The sequence below is a fragment of the Otolemur garnettii genome, unplaced genomic scaffold (genome assembly GCF_000181295.1).
Source record: "Otolemur garnettii isolate 467f Iridium unplaced genomic scaffold, OtoGar3 scaffold00003, whole genome shotgun sequence".
In the NCBI taxonomy this organism is placed as follows: Eukaryota; Metazoa; Chordata; class Mammalia; order Primates; family Galagidae; genus Otolemur; species Otolemur garnettii.
The window spans coordinates 30,819,473-30,844,883 of NW_003852398.1; positions in this window are offsets into that span (position 1 = coordinate 30,819,473).

The following is a 25,411-nucleotide window of genomic DNA, read 5'->3' on the forward strand; positions in this document are numbered from 1 at the left end:
TTTTCCTTTTTTAAAAATTTCAGACTATTGCAGAAGTACACACATTTTGGTTACATAAATGCTTTTGTTTATTTCAGGTCAAAGTTATGTATGCGCTTCACCCAGAATCTGCGCATTGTACCTACTTGGTGTGAGTTAACCCACCACTCCTCCCACTTCCCACCTACATTGATTCTCTTTGAGTTTTGCACATAAGTGTTGGTTGACTAGTTCCAATTTAGTATCGAGTACATGTGGTGTTTGTTTTTCTATTTTGGTGATACTTCACTTAAAAGAGTGACCTCCAGATCCATTCATGTATCTAATATGAAAAGTATTAGATCATCATTTTTTATGGCTGAGTAATACTTCATGGTATATTAATAGCACATTGTATTAATTCATTCATGTGTTGATGGGCATTTGGCTTATTTCCACATCTTTGCAATTGTGAACTGTTCTGCTTTAAACACTCAAGTTCAAGTATCTTTGTGATAAAGTGTTCTTTTTTCCTTTGAGTAAATACATAGTATGGGATGGCTGGATCAAATGGTAGGTCCACTTTTAGTTCTTTGAGGCATCTGCATTGTACTTCCTGTAGAAGTTGTACTAGCTTGCAGTCCCACCAACAGTGTATAAGAGTTTCTTTCTTTCCACATCTACACCAGCACTCCCCGCTTCGGGACTTTTTGATAAGAGCCATTCTCACTGGAGTTAAGTGATATCTCATTGTATTATTTATTTATATTTCCCTAATAAATAGAGAGGTTGAGCATTTTTTCACATGTTTATTGGTCATTAGACTATCTTCTTTTGAAGTGTTTCTGTTCATGTCTTTTGCCCACTTTTTAATGGGGTTGTTGATGGTACCATGATGTTTTGGTTTGCTATAGCCATAAGGTATAGTTTGAAGAATGGTAAAGTGATGTTTACTGATTTGTCTTGATTTGCTTGAGTTCTTTATAGGTTCTGATTATCAGCCCATTATCAGTTGTATAACAGGCAAATATTTTCTCTCACTCTGAAGGTTGTTTATTTACACTATTGATTGTGTCCTTAGCTGTGCAGAAACTTTTAAATTTGATCAGGTCCCATTCATTTATTTTTGTTGGTACTATAATTTTCTTCCAGATTTTTTTTTATAGTTTCCTGCCTTAGGCTTAAGCCTTTAATCCATCGTGAGTTAATTTTTGTGACTGTTGAGAGGTGTGGATTCTATTTCAGTCTTTTACATGTGTCTATTCAGTTTTCCCAAGACCATTTATTGAACAGGGATTCTTGCCCCCAGTGTATGTTTTCTGTCTGACTTATAAAAAGTCAGAGGGGAATATGAGGATGGTTTCATCTCTGAGTTCCACTTCCTATGTCTAGGTCTCTGTTTTTGTGCCAGTATCATGCTGTTTTGGTTACTATGGCCTTCAGTTATAGTTTGAAGAATAATAAAGTTATGTCTCCTGATTTGTTCTGATTACATAAGGTTGCATTGACTATTGGAGTCTTTTTCATATAAAAGGTAGAACTATTTTTTCTAGAAACACAAAAAATGGTGTTCGTATTTTTAAAATTAATTTTTAATTAAAATAACTGTATAGATTTATGGGGTACAATGTGGTGATTTGATATACAATGTGGAATGCTTAAGTCAAACTGATTAACATAGCCATCACCTTATTTACTTGGTTTTGGTGCTAAGACATTTAAAATTTGCTCTTAGTTATTTCGAAATATACCCTTGCATTATGCACATTAGGTGAGATCCCACCAAATAATCACTTTGGGTAGTATAACCATTTTAACACTGTTGATTCTGCCTATCCATGAGGATGATGTATTTTTCCATCTTTTTACATTCTCTCCAATTTCTTTCCTTAGTGTTTTTAGTTCTCCCAGTTGAGGTCTTTCACTTCCTTTGTTAAATATATTCCTAGGTATTTTATTTTCTTTGTTGCTACTGTGAGAGGTATTGCACCTTTCATTTGATTCTCAGCTTGACTGTTGTTAGTATATGTTAGTATATGAAAGTTTCTGATTTGAGTACATTGATTTTGTAGCGTGAAATTTTGCTGAATTTATTTATCAGTTCTAGGAATCTCTTGTGTGAATCTTTGGGGTCTTCTAGATGTAGGATCAAATCATCAACAAAGAGCAATAGTTTGATCTCTTCTTTCCCCATTTTAATCCCCTTGATTTCCTTCTTGCCTGATTGTTCTTGCTAGGATGTCCAGTTACATATTGGATGGAAACGGTGAAAGTGGGCAAACTTTTCTGGTTCTAGTTCTAAGTGAGAGTGCTTTCAACTTTTTCTCCATTCATTATGGTGTTGGCTGTGTGTTTGTCATCTATGGGAAATACCACATAATATGTGGAAATTTTCTGGTATAGTCCATCCATATATCCAATTTTGTTAAGCTTTCTGATCAAAAAACTGTGCTGATTTTTTTTCAAATACTTTTTCTGTTGAAAGGATCATATGGTCTTTGTTTTTGCATCTATTTATGTGGTTAATTAAATTCATAGATTTGCATATGTTGAACCATCCTTGCATCTCTGAGATGAAGCCACTTAGTCATGATGCATTATTTTTTGATGTGCAGCTTAACCTGATTTGCTGATATATTATTGAGCTTCTATAGTCTATATAAGATATTGGCCTATAGTTTCCCTTTCTTAGTGGTGCCCTTTCTTGGCTTTGGTATGTGAGTAATATTGGCCTCATATATTGAGTTAGGGAGGATTTTTTTCCTTCTTAATGTGCAATAATTTATGCAGTATAAGTACAAATTTTTCTTTGTACATTTGATAAAATTTATAAGTGAAACCACCTGGTCCAGAACTTCTTTTTTGTTGGAAAATTTTTTTATTGCTGCTTCATTTTGGTGCCCGATATTGGTCTGTTCAGAAAACCAACACAAAGAAGCCACAAAGACAATGTAGGAAATGACTAAAGAAATTTAAGTGCTAAAGAAAAACCAAATAGAACTGGAAATGAAAAATTCATTCAAGAAATTACAAAGCTGAGTGGAAAGCCTTAAGAATAGGCTCCATCAGGCAGAAGAAACAGTCTCAGAACTTGAAGTTAACGTCTTTGTACTAAACAAGTCAGTTGAAAAGAAAGAATAGAGACATAAAAGGAATGAACAAAGCCTGTAAGAAATGTGGGACTATGTAAAGAGTGAAACCTAAGAATCATGGGCAGCCCTGAGGGTGAAGAAGAAAATACACAGGGTTGGATCATTTATTTGAGGGAATTATTGAGGAAAATTTCCCTGACCTTGCTAGAAATCTGGATAACCAGGTACAAGAAGCCAGCTGGATTCGTGGGAGATTCATTGCCAATAGGAACTTTCTGTGACACAGTCATTAGGCCAGCCTAAGTAAACATGAAAGAGGCCCTCACGCCAGCAGTATAGTGAAAGCAGGAGGTAACAGACAAAGGAAAATCAACCAAACTAATGGCAGACTTCTCCAGCCAGAAGTGAGACCCATCCTCCGCTTTCACAGCAGAATAATGGCCAGCCTAGAATTTTGCATCCTGATGTCTGCAACTGATGGCTTCCTTAGTGACATAGAAGATCTCAGGATAAATTATGTGTTTATTTTCCCCTAATGTTCTAAGGCTTTTCATTGCAGGATGTTGCTGTCTGCCTGTTCTTTTCTTTGCTAAAACCACACAATGACTCTGGCCTAAAATTTGGGAATCATTTGGATCAAAATAATAAAGCCCCTTTCCCCCAACATTTCTGCTACAGGGACTCTTTTTATGGACTTTATTTTTTAGTTTTAGGTTTTTAGAAATACTGAAGAGGTAGCACAGAGTGTTTCCATATTTCTCCACAGATAGTTTCCCCCATTATTAACGTCCTGCATCATTCCCACGACACTATAATTCAGAATATTTTCTCAGCTCTGGAAATCTCCACATATAGGAGTGCTGTCATTTATTCATGAGATGGGGAAAGCTGCTGGGGAAGGACAGGAGAGAATGAACCCTTGCCCACCTTATACTCTGAAACTCCAAAAGTGAGCACAAATAGCTAAAAATAGAAAACTCCACGAGTCATACGTAGCCACCATAAACCTTTATCACAACCCCAGAATATCTGTGAACTACAATGAAATCCCGTTTGATTCAAAGAAGAAGCCAAGGTGGATGGCACCTGCCTTATTTCTGAGAAAGCAGCAATTTTCAGGGATGGGCTTAGAAGACCATGTGAATGGTGCGCTCCAGAGACTCTTGATGGTGAAAGCAACATTCCCCCTGGAGGCCTATTTTCTCACCACAAAACTTTCAAGGTGGTGGAAATAAGAAGACTGCACAGCCATACCATTTTACTTTTCTCCAATTCAGCTTTCTACATTGGCGAGGCAGCTGAAGGCCAGGGTTGGTCATGGACATAGGTCTATCTTTGTCACAACTGGGCAACATCAGCTAAACAGAAATAAACAAGCACTGACCTGCTGAGCAGAAGTTTCTTAAGATGTAGAACTTTTCTCCTCTGTCCACCTACCCAGGGAGATCTGCTGCTCTGGGAGGAAGCGGAGGGAAAAGCTTCTCCCGCCGGAGTGATATTTCCTTTGCCTACACACAGGAAGAAGCTTTAACAGTATAAAATTAGGTGGTGGTGGTGGGGTGGGGGGCGCAACACCACGATCACCTCTGCTTCAGAGAATGTGGATACATTTCCTCATTCAGGTCAAGCAGCATTTAAGACCATAGCCAGGTAGACTTATTATCAATTTATTTGCTTTTAATTTCATCTCTCTCAGCCACAAACTAATGTTCTTCCTTTCTGGCATGTAGAGATAAGCATAATTTACACATAGGAAGCTCAAGTCTAGAGAAATTATTAATGCTTTGAGACTAAAATCAGCTTCTTTTTCCATTGACAGACTAAAACACATCACCTGCCCAGAACCAGGAGTAGAGTGTTCTCTTAAAAAGGACCAGATGGTTTTGTCAATAATTTACTCTGACAGTGTAGAAATAGCCAGGCTCTAGGAAAAGAGATCCAGGTTTCTGATGCTCATTTTGCAATTATAGCCCCTCTAAATCTTATTCTTAGCTGCTATTAGTTTTAAAGCCCCTAAAATAGAACAGGCCTGTTAGACTATCTTTAGTCAATAATTTCCTTCCCATTCTAAAACAATTTAGTGCATTATCTCAGGCCAACAATAGGAGAAGAGGAGGGGTAGCATTTTCCTTAAATTATGTTGCTAATGCAACAGGCCTTGTTAGAGAACTGGCTCCTCAAACTCTGTCTTGAGAAGAAGCTATCAGTGCTGTCAATTTCACACATTTTAGCAACCAAATAGATACAAGATTAAGATCACGGAGCTCCCTTTGTTTGGAGCTCCCTTTGTTTGCAGTTCAAATGTGAGCTTCACTTCCTCTGAGTCTTAGAGTCCTGATTTCCCACCTTTAGGTCTGGAAGAACTATGAATGCTATCAGTATAGAGTTAATTCATAGAGTGTTAGTACTGGTGGGGAAGGGGGGCGGCTTTTAAGAATATATAATTCAATCCATTTACTTCACTGATGAGTAAACAGAAATTTGGACAGGTTAAGTAATTTTTTTTTTAGGTCTCAGGGCTGGTTAGAAGCAGAAAGGAAACTAGAAAGTAGTTTGCAAGCTCTTAGGGAAATGTTCTTTAACTTTCTCTATTATTTCACTCTTTGCACAAGTCTAGGACCAAAAGATTCCCAGCTATTCTACTATTTGCCATATGTTCATTTGTGGCTGAGCCTCCATTTATATATCTGCAAGTCAGGCTAAAAATACCTGCCCTCACAGTGTGTTTGCAATGCACGTGAGAAGTATGTGAAATGGCTGTGTAAATGTGTAGGGGTGTGTGTGTCTGTGTGCTGTTGGGAGTGGTTGCAGCGATTCTGCAGTTTCATCAAGCTTTAAGTATTTGTACTTCACAAGTCAAATGTTCTAATGGCTCAGCATTCAGCAATTATTTTCTGATTACGTTAATGTGGTTGTTTTTCTTTTTTCCCCTCAAAGCACTTCACTTGTAGATATTGCAATCTGTTTACATGTGATGCTGAAAAGAGAAGGTTATTAATAGCTTGGAAGTAGGCAATGCCAGCTAAAGGGAATTTTCTTGCACTTGAGTATTGTAACTAAGATGCTAAGAAAGGCTTGGTGTGGGAGCTTAGACTTTTTCATCTCTCTCCCATCCCAACTTTATTCAGAACCCCTACTCTCTTCCTTCAGTATTTCTGGAGAGGGAGGGGTGTTAAGAGTTTGTGGATTTCAAGGGTTTAATGACACTTGTGAGTCAGTTGGGCTTTCTTGTACCGATGCCTCGGACATCTCAAAAAATGAATCTATGTTCATGAATCCCTAGACTAGAAAATGGACACAAGAGCGTGTCTTTGTCCACTGCCCTGAGCCCTGGGACAGGTGCCGTTTCATTCCTCTTTACATCTCCTGGGCTTAGGGAGACTGCAGTAAGTCATCGCTGAAATAAAAATACTGATATATCCTTACACCTAAAAATGAAATTAATTCCAGATGGATAATTAAAAATTAAGATGTCAAAACAAAAGAAAACAGAAAAGTGTTAGAATAAAATTTAAATTTGAAGTTACATTATAGGTGGAAAGCACATGGAAAGATTTGATAGTTTTGCTCGGGTAAAATAAATAAGTCTTGCATGGAAAAACCCAATATAAAGTTTAAAAGGAAACTTTAAGAATGAGATTTGGAATTGTACGTAGCATGTTAACGCTAATAATACAAAAAGAATTCTTAAAAATTAATAAAGGATGATGATTGTTTATTCCAATAGGAAAAAAAATGAGATAAAAACTAACAGGCAATTCACGAAAAAAGAACTGTAAGTACTTAACCAATAAAAACATATTAAATCTTATAAGTAAAGAAATTGTTTATTACAGAATAACAATGACATGCTATTTGTAGAGATTAAATTGGCATTGATTTTAAGAATATAATAGTGCCCAATTTGTTAGGGGTGTCACGCTCATATACTCCAAGTAGGAGTGTGTATGGGTAAAAGTATTTTGCATTATGTACATGGTACCTTAAACTCACACTGGATAATTTTAAATTGACCTGTTTTTGAGTTTACAGATTCTTTGTCTGGCTGACAGATGTATTGCATTTTCATTTTATTCATTATACTCTTCAACTTCAGAACTTCTTTTCTTTTAATAATATTTTTCTGCTTGTTGAATTTCTCATTTTTTTCATACATTGGTTTCCTGATATCTCGGAGGTGTCTGGTGTTCCTTTGTAGTTCACTGTGCATAAATAATTATTTTATAAGTCTCCTCTAAAAGTTCATAGACCTCCGTTTCTTGGACGTCAGTTTCTGGAAAACTATTGCATTCCCTTATTAATATGACGAGTCTTGGTTTTTTGTGGGGGAGGGTGTTTGTTCCTTAAAGTTGGGCATTTCTGTCTTTGTGTTTGTAGTTACTTCCTTCAATCTTTGCTGAGTGGTTTCAGAAGATGAAAACTTTCACCAGTAAGCCCAGCTAGGGATTCTTCAGGTCTCTCAGTACCTTTTCTTCAATAAATTTGCTTACTCTATTCTATCTGTTGCTTCTGTAGGAGAGGAAGCCTTAGGATTACATACATTTTTTAAAACTGCAAAGCCAAGTCAGGTGCTGAAAACCTATTTATTTTCCCTAGGTTTGTGCACTGAAGTGTGAACACTTAATGTGCCTTCTCCCAATCAAGGAGAGTTGAGCCAGCTATTTGTGTGAGCTCATATATATAGGCATAATCTGCCTAGGTGCTGGTGGGGTGCCAGGTACAGGGAGGGGGGAATGTACAGGGCTGGAAGCCTATGTGGACAGGCTGGTGGGGTCTGCAGCTCATGTGTTCCATAAGGGTCATGAGTGGAGCTTCAGGTGGAGTCTGCCAGGGAATTAGCAGAAGCTGCAATCCCTTGTTGTGTCCAGCACACTGACTACAATGAGCCTTCACCCCTGCTCCTACCTGCTCACAGACTATTCAGCCTTCAGTATTCTAGGTGGAGTGAGAAAGAAGTGAATCTTCTGGGAAGCATCCTGCATAGCTGTGGAAGCTGTGCGCTTCCTGTATGTTTAGTTTTCTCCACAAGAGAAGGGGTGTTGGCATTGAGCTGGGAGCTTTGGGGGAGGGGTGATGAAGGTGAAGTGAAACTGTTCATCTTACTTTCTTCAACGCTCCGGCATTGTTCTGTCATCTCTCTGCTAAACTCCTGGGCTCTCACAATGGTACTCTTGTCCCTAGGTGACTGTCAAAATCGGTGTTCTTGAAGACAGAGGATGAAGGGCTGAAAATTCAGATTCTGAAATCTTACTAATGTTCTTAAGAACTCAACTCAGTTACCTTTTTAATTGTGAATTTTTCTGATGCTTTTTTTATTGTTATCATTAGGGCATATGGTATGATGTTTTGCTGTACATACACACAGTGAAATGATTACTATAATCAAGAAAATTCATATTTTATATTGACTTTATTAAGGAATATTTTATATACACTGAAACATTCATTTTAAGTGTTTTATAACATTTTGATGTGTTTTTACAAATGTCTATATTCTTACAAGCACCTGCCCAATCAGGATGTAGGAGATTTCTACCACCCCCCAAAATTTCTTCAGATCACTTTACAATCAATTCTCCTCATATATTGTCCCAGGGAATCATTGATAAGATTTCTATTATTGAATACTAGTTTTACTGTATCTAGAACTACACATAAATGGAATGATACACTGTGTTCTCTTTGTGTTGGGCTTTTTTTCACTTACCATATATTTTGACATTCATTAATGTTGCTGCTTTATGAGGACTATGAAAATGGACTGAGATATGAGCCGTATCTCTTGCTGCAGGAAAGTTAATTGACCAAGGGCTTTAGTTACTGTACTCTTAATCAGTGGTTCTCAACCTTCCTAGTGCCATGACCCTTTAATACAGTTCCTCATGTTATGGTGACCCCCAACCATAAAATTATTGCCTATTTTTATTAGATTTTTTGTTTTTTTATATTTTATTGTAGAGTTGTAAGGATGTTTTATATATTTTAGAGACAAATGTTTTGCCAATATATGTGTTACAACTATGGTTCCAAAAGACAGAATACCAAATATTAAAATCTCTAAAGATCAAAATTCCTAAAAGTCTAAAATGTCTATTGTCTAGAATCCTGACAAATTATAATCTCATAAGGTTAAAATCTTGAATGTTTAAATCCTGAAAGCCAAGTTCTGGATAAAGGATTAGTACTATATTTTCAATTGTATGTGGATAGTTGCATTGTATTAGTTACATTAGATTAGGTGAACTACTATCTCGTTATTAGCTTTATTTGGAAATTAATGAGATGTGTAGAGGTGCCAAGTTGGCAAGAGGTGGACGTACATACTTAATTTTAGGTGTCAACTTGACTGGATTGAGGAATACCTAGAAATCTGGTAAAGCATTGTTTTGGGTGTGTCTGTGATGGTTTTTCCAGGGGAGATTAGTGTGTGAGTCTGAGTGAACTACATGGAGAAGATATACCCTTAATGTGAGTGAAGACCATCTAATTGGCTGAAGATCTAAAGAAAATAAATACAGAAGATAAATTGGTCTTTCCCTGGAGCTGAGACAGACTTTTTTTTTGGTTGCCTTGGACATCAAAACTTTATACTTACTATCCTTTGGATTGCAAGACTTTCACCAGTGGCCCCTGAGGTTCTGAGGCTTTTAGCCTTGAACTGAGAATTATATCCTCAGTTTCTCTTGTTCTGATGAGCCATACCACTGGCATCCCTGCAGATGGCTTGTAAATGGCCTGGCATGGAACTTCTTAGCCACCATAATCATGTGAGCCAGTTCTCCTAATAAATACCCTCTCATACAGTATTTATGTACATATCATATTGATTTTATCTTTCTAGAGAACCCTGGCTTATATAGATTTGGTATTTGGAAATCTGAATATTATATCTTCTTACTGTATTTCTTTTTTTATTTTTTTGAAGGAGTCTCATTTGTTGCCCTAGGTAGAGTGCCCTGGTGTTGCAGCTCACAGCAATCTTAAACTCTTGAACTCAGGCAATTCTCTTGTCTCAGTCTCCCGAGTAGCTAGGACTACAGGTGCCCGCTACAACATCTAGGTATTTTTAGAGATGGGAGTCTCACTCTTGCTCAGGCTGGTCTCGAACCTGTGAGGTGAGGTAATCTACTTGCCTTGTCCTCCGAGAGTGCTAGGATTGCAAGCATGGGCCACCACACCCAGTCACAATTGAAAATATCAGTAAAATTATTCCCTCACAAAAAGAGAAATTGTTCCCTACCATAAGACTACTTAATACAGAAAGATGAAAGTTTAAAAGCTAATGATTATTAGTTCTGTAAAAGTAGAAAGTCTGTTAATTGCAATGCCTGAACTTTCAAACAGACATCACGTGCAGTAGAACCTACACAGTTAACCAACTCCCTACCCTGACCACCTCCTTAATTGACCCATTCTTGTACACTGGCCAAGCACCACATGTATGGATCAGTACAGTAGCCCCAGTTCCTTATGTTGACCACCTTTGTATGTTGACCAGTTTGTAATAGTCCCTTGCGTGATCAACTTACAGAGGTTCTATTGTACTTGCAAAATTAGTAGACAACAACTCTCTTCTAAATACAAGTGCTGTGAGTGTTTCAAAGATCATAGAAGTGAAAACTCAGGCCAAGAACCCAAGAAATTTTCCTTGCCAAATTATTCAGTTGTATACAACTTAAGCCCCATCACATATAGCACCAATTTGCTATGCTGTGTATTTCATGTTTGCATCATTTCCACTACTAGAGGTACAAATCATGTAAAGACTCTTAGATAATTTTATTGTGTGTATTTTTTTTTTTTGCAAATTTGACTGAATTTAAGTGCATTATCATAACCTCGACTTTGTGTGTAAGCATTGTGCATGTACGTAAAAATATTCAAACTTAATTAAAGAAGGGATGTCTTTTTTGTACATTTGCATTTGTGAAAGATAAAATTTCTCAAGATCTCAGCTCTTTAGGGCACTGTGTATGTGTTATATTTAGTGATGACCCATCACTTTTTTTTTTTTTACACAGATAAAGTCTCACTCTGTTGTCTAGATTGGAGTGCAGTGGTGCAATCAGCTCACTGTAGCCTCAGACTTCTGAGATTGAGCAAATCCTCCTGTCTCAGCCTCCCAAGTCACTGAGATCATAGACATGAATCACTGCACCTGGTCCATTTCGGTTTTGATTAATCTTGTCAAAAGACTTATTTTATCCAACATGGTATTTCAGGTGATTGCAGTTGGATAGTTGGGTACACAAAATTATCAACCAAATTGATATGTATTTATACATTTTCCTTTCTAACCTTTCCTTTTAATTTTCCAGCTCATAACTGTTATACCCTTGCAACTTATACCCGTTTATATACTTGAGGGTTTGTTCTTGCAAAAATATCTGTGCTCTTATTGTCCATTTTATTGTGTAAAGTAGCCTATAAAGTGGTCTTCCATGTTTTTTATGTGTCCCAAATAAATCTCCTTTTAAAGGTATAAGTAAATGTCTTTTAAATAATTTTTAAAATTATTATTTCTAGGAATATATTTTTGGAATTTTTGCCTTTTGAGATTGTGATTTTTAGGATTTTAGATTTCAGACATTTTGATTTTTTGCGATTTCACTATTTGAGATAATAATGTTTACAATTATGGCCCAAATCCACGTTAGAAATGTTTTTCCCCAGTCTTTCACTTAAATTTTTGGTTTATTAGTTATGTCTTTAAAAGGTAGTTGTTTTAAATTTGATTAACACCCGTATATCAATTTCTATTATTGTTTTGTTATAGTTTGTAATTTTTTTGGCCTTTTCTAAGATATCATTATCTACTTAAGGTTGTGAAGATTTTCTCCCTTTTTTTTCTGTTGGAAGTTATATATTAAACACTTTAGGTTTATTACCCATTTGGGGGTTACTTTTTTATATCGTGTGTTATAAGAAATTAAGTTTAATTTTTTCATATAGATATGCAATTGTTTTCTCTTTTCCTAATTGATTCAAAATTTAGATGTCATTGTTCAGAATCAATTCACTCTACATGTGTGAGTGTATTTCTGGATTCCCTATTCTATTCCATTGATATGTCTCTCCCTGTTCCAATACCACATTATGTTATTACTGTGAATATGAAACTGTAAGCATACACAAAGCCATATCTTTATAGTAATTCTTGAAATAAGGTAGGATAATTATCTAACTTTGTTCTCCTTTCAAAAGAAATTATCTTGGATATTGTATTGTCATATTAATTCTGGAATCAACTTGCCTATTTATAAAAAGAAAAATTTTAATTGGAATTCGGTAGATAGATTTGGGGGAGAATTGACATCTTAGTAACATTGAGTCTTCCAATTATGTGCTGAATGTTGTCCAATGTCTGTAAACACATGTTGATATATTTTGGAAGGCTTAGTATGGTGCCAGTTTCTCTATCAAGACAGGAGGAAAAGACTAATGATTCAAGTTGTACACAGGCCATTGCCAATCCTTTTTCTCTTACTGCAAATAAAGTTTGCTAGTTTTAGTTTTGATATCCTCCCCCCTCCCCTTGGCATAGGAACCTAGGGAAAAAAACTACCCATTTAACCTAATTAAGGTAGACTTCCAAAGTTCATCGCCATAGAGGCAGGCAAGCTTAATGAGAGAGAATAAGGCCAGACAACCAAAGTTTTGAGTATTGGCTCCATTTCAGACCTGAATGGTCTTGGGCAAACTATGTAATGTCTTCTAACTTTAAGTTTGCTATTTTAGAAAAGGGGTCCACACCTACGCTGATTTTTCCATAGGCCTATTTTAAAATTCCCTTGTAAAATAATGTGTGAATGTGAAAAGACTCTGTACGCTCTAAGGCAGTGAACACAACCAAAAATTACTTTTATTATTGCTTAGTAAAGTAAAATCCTGTCATCTCAGAAGACTCTTGTTTTTCTCTACCTCTCTAATTTTGTGCATATTTGTCTCAGGATTTTTTTATACCCTTTTTTCTCTTAATTTGTAGTTTGCAGTAAAATAGGGAAGAATTTTAACACTTCGTTAGGAACACTTTCTGAAGCATTTACCTGATAGGGAAATTTTTTCTCCTCTCCGGGAACTTGCCTGAGAAATCATATACTTTGGGCTTTCAGCCAATCAAGGCACCAACAGCAAGAAACATGTTTACTTTCACCGAGAGGGGAAAAAGACAGCTTTCATTTTGTAAAATTTTCTCATTGATAACTATTTTTGCAAGTATTTCAAGATTTCTTTTTTAAACTATTTTCACTTGTTCTCCTTATTTAAAACTTTTTTTGCATGTCTTATAAAAGATTAAACTTTTTAAAAGATTATTACTTATAGGAAATGTCATATTTGTGACAGTGACCATATTTGTCAATGACAAAAATTATTCTGGCTTTGATACTGTCATCTCCCAATGATTTGAACCACATGACTTTTTAAAATGCTGATTCAAGAAATAAAGAGCTAACCTTGTCTCAGTGCATCAAAGAAAGTAGAACCTAGAAATATACTGCTTTCCATGATTATTCCTGGAAACTGGGCTTCCTTTTTTCTAATCCTAGCTCTGCCTTTTACTGGTTATGTGACCTCAGTTATCTAACCTCTCTAGGCATCAATTTCCCCATTACGAAAAGGGGTGAATATGAATACTAACACATGGGATTGATTTGGCATTTATCAAATAAAGAACATAAAACATTAGAGTAGTACTTTGTATGTGGTAAGTTCTCCATACATAACAGGTTTGGAGTAGGCACTCAGGAAACAATACTACCAAAATGCTCAGGGTCTCTTTCTTGTGCTACTCTTGTAGTGCGTGTTTGGTACAAGATTTATTATTTGGGAACAGCCATTCTAGTTTTTGGGGATCTGAACTGGGTGAACAGGAATTCTGATATTCACAAGTCAGTTTTGTTCCAGAACTAAGGAACTCTTGGAACTGACTATCTGTGAACTTGAACACAGTTATTTGTTTGACTAGCGAAGTACATGTGATTTACAACTTGGAGTCTGGAGTTTTGGATAATCCAGCTGCTTCACAGGTAGGAAGACAGGAGTCCCTGTGCATTTCTGGGGATGTCTTTTACATCACAGCCTTGGCTGGGAGCTTTAGCAGGAGAGAAGTAGAACATCCTTTCCTTCCAACAATGCCATCCACAGTGTCCACAGCAAGTCCTTGTCACCTTATACATGCCTTCAGTGGATGTAACTTTCTCTGTTGCAATCATTTGCTTTCCTTATAGGTCTGACATCTCTGTCAGTCTAAATTTGGTGTGGAAAGAGTCACTGGGAGCTCCTGGCACCTAGGAAGGGAGGAGCTGACACACAGCGCACACTGCATGTTCTCTGCAACGTTTGCTCCAAAGGAGAGTCAGGATCCACTGATGTTAGCATCTCAACAATGTGTATTTACCTGAGACTGTGACTTTCATGAAAATGCCTACTATTGGCCCTTTCTAAATATATTCTCTACAAAGCAGCCTGAGCAATCTTTGAAAAATGAGAGTCTGATGACATGTCTTCCCATAAAGCTCTTTAATGTCTTCCTATTGGACTGGAAGTCAAAGCCATAGCCCCATGGTCCCCCTGTCTGCTACACCTTCACTGACATGCCCATATTGAAGCCACTTTCCCACTCCTCTGAGCTTGCTTTCAGGGCCTCAGCCCTACCCTTTCTAGATTTAAAGCTTTTGTACACCTTCTTTTTTCTGCTATACTCCTTCCCCACACATTTCCCCTTTTGGCTCTTTCTCATTTTTTTCTTTTAGAGACAGAGTCTCACTTTGTTGTCCTCAGTAAAGTGCTGTGGTGTCACAGCTCACAGCAACCTCCCACTCCTGGGCTTAGAGTAGTTGGGACTACAGGCTTCCACCACAACGCCTGGCTATTTTTTATTGCAGTTTGACCGGGGCCGAGTTTGAACTCATCACCTACTCTTTCTCATTTTTAAGTCCCCTCTGAGAACCACTCTGAATGAGCAGCCCTCCTGTGTGTGGTGTCTCAGGACTCCCTGTGCTCCTAGCTCACACTAATCCTTGTTAATTGTGCATTTATTGATGGGCACTTTGCACTTTACCTTCTTGCTCATAAGTTTCATGAGGTAAAGCCCACGTTTGTCTCACTGAATAATATATTCCCAGTGTTGGTTCCTAATAAATACGTATGTGTTGAAATAGTTAAGTATCACTTGTTCTTTTCTTATTAATAAGTTTGAGTTCTCTGTGGATCCTGGTTATCAGACCTTTGTTGGAAACATAAACTACAAAAATCCTCTCCCATTCTGAGGGCAGTCTACTTGCTTTACTTACTGTGTTCTTGACAGTGCAGAAGCTTTTTAGTTTGATCAGATCCCAGTAATGTAGTTTTGGTATTGCTTCAGTTGCCCTGGGGGTCCTCCTCATAAAATTTTCTCCCTGGCCAATTTCTTCAAGTGTTTCCCCTGCACTCTTTCCAAGAATCTTTATGGTTTCATGTCTTAGATTTAAGTCTTTTATCCAGTGAGAGTTAATTTTTGTTATAGGTGAAAGGTGTGAGTTCAGTCTTCTACAAGTTGCTAGCCAGTTCACACAACCTCGTTTGTTAAATAGGGAGTCTTTCCCCCAATTTAAGTTTTTGATAGGCTTATCAAAGATCAAATGATGATAAGTGTCTGAATTCATCTCTTGTTCTCAATTCTGTTCCATACATCTACCTCTCTATTTTTGTGCCAATACTATACTGTTTTGATAACTATAGATTTATAGTATAGTCTGAAGCCTGGTAGCCTGATTAGACCTGATTTGTTTTTATTTCTTAGTAAGAAAAGAGAACACTTTCTCACTGCTGGTGGGAATGCAAACTAATACGTTCCTTTTAGAAAGAAGTTTGGAGAACACTCAGGGATCTAAAAATTGACCTGCCATTGTATCCTGAAATTCCTTTAGTAGGAGTATATCCAAAGGACCAAAAATCACTTTACAAAAAAGATATTTGCACCAGATTTTACATTGCAGCTCAATTCTTAATCGCCAAGTCATGGAAGAAGCCCAAGTGCCCATTGACCCATGAATAGATTAATAAATTGTGGTATATATGCCATGGAATACTATGTAGCCTTAAAAAATATGGAGCCTTTACCTCTTTTATGTTTATATGGAAGGACCTAGAACATATTCTCCTGAGTAAAGGATCTTAAGAATGGAGGAAAAAATATCCAATGTACTCAGTACTTCTATGAAACCAACTTATATTTACTCACACTTTCTTATGAAAGATAGAACACAACTATAGCCCAGGATGAAGGACAGAAATGGAGTGGGAAGGGAGCAGTGGGGGGGAGGTTTGATAGAGGGAGGGTAAAAAGTAGGACATATTGTAAGGGTACAAGTCAAATCTGTCAAGTATAGAACATAAATATCTTAACGTGATAATCAAGTAAATGAGGCAAAAGCTACGTTGATTGGTTTGATATAAGCACATCAGATTGTATAAAAAAAATCAACACATTGTACCCCACATATGCATAAATATATTCATGATCTATGTGTATATGACTTAATACAAAACAAAGAAAGAAATAACTAAGTTGAAATTTTCAAATTTAAAGTGCACTTTTTTGGGGGGGGTGACATACAGTAACATAAAAGTGTGATTGTGGGTGTGACTGCATGTTCAGGCATAGAGACTCACTGTGCTGCATGGACTTCTGATTTTGGGCTAGCCACAAGAGTGTTGTATCTGACAGGAAGCAATGTATCAGATCAAAAAGAAGTTATGAAGGGACAGGTTGACCAGGTTTTCAGTGTAGGGTGCTGAAATCTCAGTCCTAAAAGGCTCTCCTATACATAGAAATACTCAGCCTAGCACCCCGCCTGAAGAGGGTTATTTGAGATAATGAAATGTAACCCTGTGCCAACTGCTTTCAAGTGGGCTGTAGAAGGGTAAGGAAATTTATTATGATTAGCAATATCCTCAGATAATTTTTTTTCTTATCCTATGGACATGTTTTGGCCACTTTCAAATCATTTCAGTAATTCACAAAGATTTAAGAGCTGTCTATTTATTCAGAGTGAAAAATGACTTGCAAAGGAATTAGAGTAAGTCTCTCTCCTTTCAGCAGACCCCAGACTATAAAATGATCTGTACGCAAAAATAACCAATCAAAATAAACCTCAAGCTCAGTGTATACACATCTCTTGTTGAGGATGGTGAGGGTTAAAGCGACATCATGATGGTCTCCCCAGGTTGAATTGGCCTACTTGCATGTAATGTCTTTATTACACGTGGCAATGCCTTTTCGATTACATTTCAGTGTTTAAATTTATTTGTATGAGAAAAGGAGCATAGCATAAATCATCTCATACCACAGAGAGCACATCTCAGGGCAAAGATAGTTTTGTATTTCTCCCTTCAGACAAAAACTTGGCAAATTATAGCTTTGAGAAGCTTACTTTTACCAAAGGGACAGTTGCTATGGTGTGATGAGTTTAAATCAATATCCAAACCTCAGTGTTTTCCCTTCCCTCTTATGTCCAATATAACAAAATAGGTCCTTGGGGGTAAGTGAAGAAGAAACCAAAGTATTTTAAGGGGCATCTGTCAGTAAACAACAAAATATCTTTCTGTTCTCAACCACTATTGTTAGTGGGCAATAAAAATTATCTGGGCCTAGTATTTACATAGCATAAGCTGTATACTAAAATTCATTGGGACATATATCTAAAATCTTTCTGGAGGTGGAACAGGCCACTTCAATTGCCTTCTATAGTATAATCAGCTATCTGGGAAGAAATTTCAAGAAAGAGTGCCAAATTAGCTTCTCTATAAATGGAATTCATGTTGTGTAGAAAACGATTTTCTCATTAATATGTAACTTCTCCCTTAGTAACTTTGAGGGGAAAAAAGTCTATATTTTCAAGAGAATCTGTGTGGTTTCCTTAAATTTTGTGATGACCAGCTGGTCTCTTCCAGGTCAGTGTCAAGTACTCATGCTTTGCAATATTGACTCATTAAAAGGAGGCAATACTGGCCTTGGAAGTAAGGGAATCTGCTTTTAATTTCAATTCTTAGACTACATAGTAGTGAGATTTTGGCCAATTTATTTAATCCTCCTGAGCCTCAATTTTTGCATAGGCAAAAATAGGGCTAATAAAACCTACTTTTGGAATAAGGATCAACTGAAATATTGAATAAAAGTGTTCAGCATTGTGTTGGGCATGTGGAAAGCACTCAGTAGACAGTAGTTAATAATTTCAGTAACAATGATACCGGCTGCCTTCATTGCGTCTGGCTGACTTAGCCTTTTGAGTCAAGTTGAAGTGTCTAAGTGGATCATGCTCCTATGCACACTCTTAAAACTAGAGAACAAAACATGAACAAAAAAGGCAGCACAGTTTTCCCCTCATTTTTCAGTCTTTTTTCCTTATGGTATATTTATTATAAATTATAATATCATCTTGTTTTCTGGTTACAATGACAAAAAGGCAACATTACCTCTTCAGCATTACTCACAGGCAAAATCAAGTCAAGAACGTCATTGTGCTGTGTTGGGAAATGCATATCCTTTGGTGTGAATTATCCAGGGGCCATCTTGTGCTAACCTAACTGCGAGGTCACCATTCAGTGCTTAGCTTCACGGAGACAAAGCTGTTGAGGCTGATGGGTTTTGATATGTGGCAACTGCAGGCAGGAAATGCCGAGTGTGGTAGCTTAAGGAGCACTCAGGAAAACTATTTCCTGACTAAAAATACGATGAGACATTGCCTCTCAAATCCAATCCAGCACGCAGCCAGGGTAAATGGAACAGAAGAATAAAATGTACTCTATTCATAATGAACTGAGACTGCACAGAAAGGAATCTTTTTAAATATCCGAATGGTTAAAAATGGATTATATTTCCCTTTGGGAAAGGAAGTAGTAGAAGAGATAGGTCTGATGAACTGAGCTTATTAAATTGGCTTTTGGCGGTGATGAAAATGGTATTGACAAAAGTCAGTGGTATATATTTCACATGCATTTTCCGGGGTAATAAACATGAAGTACCGCTTTGGTAGAAAGTGGAGATGCTTTATGTCCTGGCACCTGGACTCTGGTGGCGTGCTTATCATCCAGAGTTGTGTTCGGCTTTGGGAAACTAAAGTAATTTCATGAATAAACAGCTTTAATCATTGGGGGGATTGGTTCCCAGCTTGACACAACTATGCATTACTGGAGACAAGATTTCAGGAATAGCACGAATAGATACCACCGGCTTCAGTTAACATTATTAAGGAAATGTCAGCTCTTAGTACAGTGCCCGGAAATCTATGAGTACTGTGACTGCATAGGAAAATGTGTCATTAGCCCTGTTCTGAAAAACTCCCTTTTCTAGCCTAAATTGTCAGTCGTCTCATCATTTTTTATGTATCCCACTTGACTTCCATATTACAAGATAAATTGTATGATATTAGAGCCTTCATTAACAAAATAAAACTCAACTCCTCAGAGCTGTAGCAAAGGAAGGCAATTCTGTGCATGAAAAAAGGTAACACAGATGGTAACAATTATGGCTTGATTCCTGAGATTTTTTGGTCTTTTGATTTGTCTTCTTTAATATGGATGGCATAACCATTTTGGGCATTTAGGAACATGAGTCCTCCTATAATGCTTTATCTAAACACCAGAAAATAATCCTTCCCTTGCTTCCCAGTAGCCCAGCTAAGACTTGACTGAAACTTACTTTTAGTAAAAATTTGGAGATAACATGAGATGAACAAAATGATAATTTAAAATGAATATTGACTGCCTCATTTTCTTCATCTGTAATGTGGCATAATAAAAATATCTGTCCGGGCTAGGTGGAGAGGGAGGCTCCAATCTTTAAACTAGTGCCTGACACCAAATATGGCTTCAGCAAATGTTAGCTGCTATGATTATGATTTTTCAAAATTTCAGATTAACATATGGTTCCAAATGATTAGGGTACATTGTTTGCATTTGGTACATAAAAGTCCAAGTTGTAGTCGACTGGGTAAAGGGCTCCGTCGCTTGTTAATCACTGTTTTTGTTACAGTGAGATCTGTGGATCTAGAATTTTTATGATCTGTGTATTATTCAGGATCTAAAGAAAAACACAAAAATCACTTCAAGGGTTTTTAAAAGATTAAATCTAAAGTAGGCCTAGGAAATTTGCCGAGGATCAAACAAGTCACAGTAAGTGTTAAGGGGCCTAACACAGCCACACACAAACTCTTTTCTCCTCCCCCTGCTATTTCTCTTCTTCTAAGACAAAGACCCAAAGGATCTGGCTAGCCACCCCCTTGGAAGTTTGGGCTCAAAGACTTTGGAAGTTTGGCTCAAAGACCTTGGAAGTTTGGCTCAAAGACCCAAAGCATCTGGCTAGCCACCCCCTTGGAAGTTTGGGCTCAAAGACTTTGGAAGTTTGGCTCAAAGACCTTGGAAGTTTGGCTCAAAGACCCAAAGCATCTGGCTAGCCACCCCCTTGGAAGTTCGGGCTCAAAGACCCTAACTTACAGCTAAAAGTGGTCTACTTGGGAACCCTCTTTCCTATGTCTTAGTAATGTATTATGCAAGTTTGTATGTTCAACTTCTACAGTAACCCCTGGTTCGATGGGTTCTAAACAAATATTGCTGAACTGACATCCCCAAAGGTCTACTGTAGGACATCATGGGATGATATACATGAAAGCGCATTTTAAACTGAACAAATTCAAGGAATTGCTCTGAGTTCATGCCAAGCCTCATTTATCTAGTCAAGAGCTCTGATATCATGTCACCTGCAACCTGATAATTAAAGCACTTGCCTTCCAACTAGAAAACACTTTCTTCTATTACTCTCAGGCAGAGTAGATTCTAATAGGGCAAAGGAAATACTGGTGGAAGTGATTTCTTCTTGGTTGAAATGATCTTTTAAAACTGTGGTGATTTGTGAGAGCAAGACTAAATTCTTCCAAGTTAAATGGAAGTTTGGTAAATGAAGGGGAAAGGACTAAAGGAGACATCATTTGCATGCATGGACATTTTCAATGAGGGAGCATAATTTGTTGGTGGCTTTTATATAAGCTCTCCATTTATATGAAGTAGCTTAGAAACTAGCATAAATAGGGTTCATTGAAAAAAGTTGGGAGATACAGTTTTTTTTAGCTATGCTTTTCTAGTAGATATATACTCTGCTTGAAGGAGTAGCCCTAACTCTTAGCTCTAGGGCTAATTTGCAGTGAATATGGAATTCACCATTGTGAAAGCTGCAGGCAGGGATATGATAGGAATCATTCTAGTCCTTTTGTTTTCATTCTTTTTTCTAGCTCTGTCTAATACAATTTTTTAATTAGTTCTACATCAGGTTTCCATTCTTTTGCACACTAGGTGTGGAGAAAAGAGGTAGAATTTGTAGATGTCTGACCGGAAGTTTGTGAGTGGTATGCTAGTACATGTTTACAATCTAATCCCCAAGCATAGTTCCAGCATTGATGTTGATTGATCTTTCTTTTTGTTCACGTAATGAGTAAGTGAAATTGAAACAAGGAAGACATACGTGAGAATATTGCTGGGTTGTTAATGACTTCTTTGCCAATTCAGGCAACAATTTTGAATACTGGAGGACGATTTCCTCTTTTGTACTATTCCCAATGTAATCATTCAACACATTTTTAAGTTTAATCTATGTTACTAACATTTTCTTCTTCACTTTGTTTAGATAGTTAAAAAGTCAAACTCTTCTCAAACTAAAAATGGTATATCAGAACCTAATTTGTAGTGTTTGTCAGTTCCTTAATGTAAATATTCTTACCATGGCCAATTTCAAGCTACAAATGTGACCTTCCTGAATACGGAATTGGGAATAGAAACGCAGTGGTCCATCATTGTATTTCCATCATGAAGACATAAGAAAGGTTAATAGGGTGGTACCTGTGGCTCAAAAGGGTAGGGTGCTGGTCCCATATGCTGGACGTGGTGGGTTCAAACCCATCCCCAGCCAAAAACGGCAAAAAAAAAAAAAAAAAAAAAAAAAGAAGAAAAAGAAAGGTTAATAACCTTAAGTACGTAAATGCATAAAATAACTAAAAAATTATGAGTTAATATTTTAACTTTATTGAAGTATAATTGAAATATAAAATTGTATATATTTAGGTATATAATTTGATATTTTGATGTATATGTCTACACACATAGAGTGAAATGTTCACCACTGTCAAGCTAATTAACAGCTATTCTCCCCACATAGTGACATTTTGTTCAGTGCCCTTTATTCCTCAGGTCTATTCAGCCTAGTATTTCATTGTTTGGATGTGCCGCCCTCAATTTAACATTTTTCATTACTATGTAGGTTGTTTCCAAAATTTTCTGTCTTGTCAATGATTTTTAAGGGTCTTACTTGGTGCACATGTGTGAGGATGGGCTCGTTCTAGTAAAAATATGTGAGTGGTATGATTACTGTACACAAAAAACAAACAAAAATGCCCCCCAAATTCCCAAACCCTGAAAGAAGAAGCAAACTTCAGGACACTTAGGTGTATTAGTCATGTATATGAAAAAGCTGGAAAAAGTGAAACTAAATTTAGTTCCTGATTTTTCATTTTATATGAAATGGAACTGGAAGTTATTTTTTTGATTAGTTACATCTGTATGCATAAATACAGATTTTAGAGTGAGTATGGAGTACAGACAGTCCCTGAGCTACAAACATCTGACTCGTATACCACTCACACTTACAAGGCTATTATAGAGGGTCCCTGTGTTACAAACATCCAACTGATGTATGACTGACATTTGTGAATGGAGGGTATTACAGGTAATAGGTAAATGTATCCATTCAAACTCACATACAAATTCAACTTAACAAATCTACAGAACCCATATGGTTTTTTAACCAGGGACTGCCTGTATACTATTAATTAATAGAATTTAATATGCAATTTTAACTATACAAATTTATTTATCTTTCAGGCTCACAAAACACAAACTATACAATAAAAATGACAATCTTCAAAAAAAACAAGCAGCAGAGAAATGTAAAATTCAGACCCAAGCAATAACATAGTAGGTGATGAAGTATGGCTGAAAAGCAGTATGAGTAAATTATATAAATTTATCCTATTGAAATTTAGAATCTCAGATATGAATAAAAAGCAAAGTCAAAATGTTGATTTTTTAAATATGCCTTAATAATATTATTTAAGAAACTTGTCTTTAATTTTTAGTAAGTGAGGATAACATAACTTTGACATGATGCAAAAAATTTAAAATGACTACAGCAAAATGGCAATAATTTCTGAGTCTAAATGGCACATGTCAGGCTATTTGTTATATTATTTTTTATACTGGTCTATGTTTTTGAAAATTTTAATAGTATAATATGTGGAAAAAATTTTTAAAAAGTACAGGAAATGTCCCTCCCAAACCCCATGTAAATCAGTTACTTTATTGAAAAATTCCCACACTATTATTAATTGTATTATTTATAACACCCTATTCCTAAAGTAAATAATTAACTTTTTTATAGCACAGGGGTAAAGCAGATTTTGCTGTTTCCTTTTGCTCCTCATGTACAATAGAAAAATAAAACCATCTGTTCATTAACCAGCCAAAAAACCATATTTAACAGTGCATCTTACGTGAAGTGTGCATAAAGTGAACCACAGAGTGAGGCTAGAAACGCAGGGCAAGACAAAGAGAAGCAACATGTGCTTCAATTCTATGAAAAGCACCGGAATTAGAAATCCCACCTGGCCTCCATCCAGCTTAGTGGAGCTGCGTCTGAGGCTAAGTCGCTTACTATCTTGGCTCTTCCGGTCCTCATCCATGACAAAGGTCTCATGGTTCCTGCCTATTTTAAATAGTTCTCTAATTATAAAATGAAAAAATTTTCATAACTTAAAAGGCTTTACATAGCATGACATAATCATGTATGGTCACAATGTTAAAGCTCCCAACTGGAAAATAATTTGAAATGGCCACACATTCTTTAACCTGTTTAAAAATGGGGGCTGCCTCCAAGAATATCTCCAGGGTCCTTTCAGTTTTATTTTCTTATGATATTATACTATATGCTGATACTTCCACAAAGTATTTGACCTCTCTTAGTTTGTAAATCATGAAACTAGCCAAGTAAGTCATGCTGCAACTTTGGGGGGAGTAAGAGATAGGAGAGAAATAAGATAAACATTCCTCCGAATACCTGGCCGGTTGCCCAGCCCCCAAATCATGCCATCTTCTGTGGATGTGAGAATGCGTCCTCTGCAGTTCCAAATGATCCCACCTTCCCACCCCTCTGTTGCCAAGGCACCCCGCCTCCTAGGATTCCATGTTAGCCATTGTCATGTAGCTGAAGAGAACAAAGAAATTGTTATCTGAGAACAGATGCGGGAGATGATTTTGCCAAATTGCTCATTCTAAGGTGAGAGGATTCTTACAAATGGAGCACTCATCACAATCCTCTGTCAGTTATGGAAGAAGGCCAAGAATAAATTTGCAAATGAGAAGGGTCCTTTCTTCCTTTCTCAAATTAATGATGCAATCACTTTGGAAATGCGAAGGAATACAGACTCGGTGAAAGATAGTAAAAGATAGACATCCTCATATAATTTTTTATAATCATAGAAACTTTTTACTCTTTCTTACTGGTTGAGCAGTCAGCAGAAGTGACTCTAAAGATACAGATACATTCATTAATTTCTCGTTACTCCATATATATTTATTTTATGGCATTATCTGGAACCTTGCTACCTAAAGTGTGGTTCTATGGAGCAGGTAACATTCCAATTACCTGAGAGCTTATCAAAAAGGATGCAGAAATGATCAATATGCATTTGACTATTTGGGATTTCTTGTGGTTCCATACACATATAAGATTATTTTATTGTATTTCTATGAAAAATGTTATTTAAATTTTGATAGAGATTGCTTTGAATTTGTAGATTGCTTTGGCTAGTAAGGATATTTTAACAGTATTAGTTCTTAAAGATTAAAATAGAACTACTATACCATCCAGCAATTTTATTTCTGGGTATACATCCAGAGGAAATGAAGTCAGTATGTTGAAGAGATGTCTGCACTTCCACGTTCATTGCAGCAATACCAAGATATAGAATCAAACTAAGGGGCCATCAATGGATGAATGGATTAAAAAAATGGCATACACACACAATGAAATACAATCAGCCTTAAAGAAGGAAAGAGAGGCTCGGGGCCTGTGGCTCAAGTGGCTAAGGCACCAGCCACATACACCTAAGGTGGTGGGTTCGAATGCAGCCTGGGCCTGCCAAACAACAATGACAGCTGCAACCAAAAAAATAGCTGGGGGTTGTGGCGGGCGCCTATGTTCCCAGCTACTTGGGAAGCTGAGGTAGGAGACTCGCTTGAGCCCAGGAGTTGGAGGTTGTTGTGAGCTGTGATGCCAC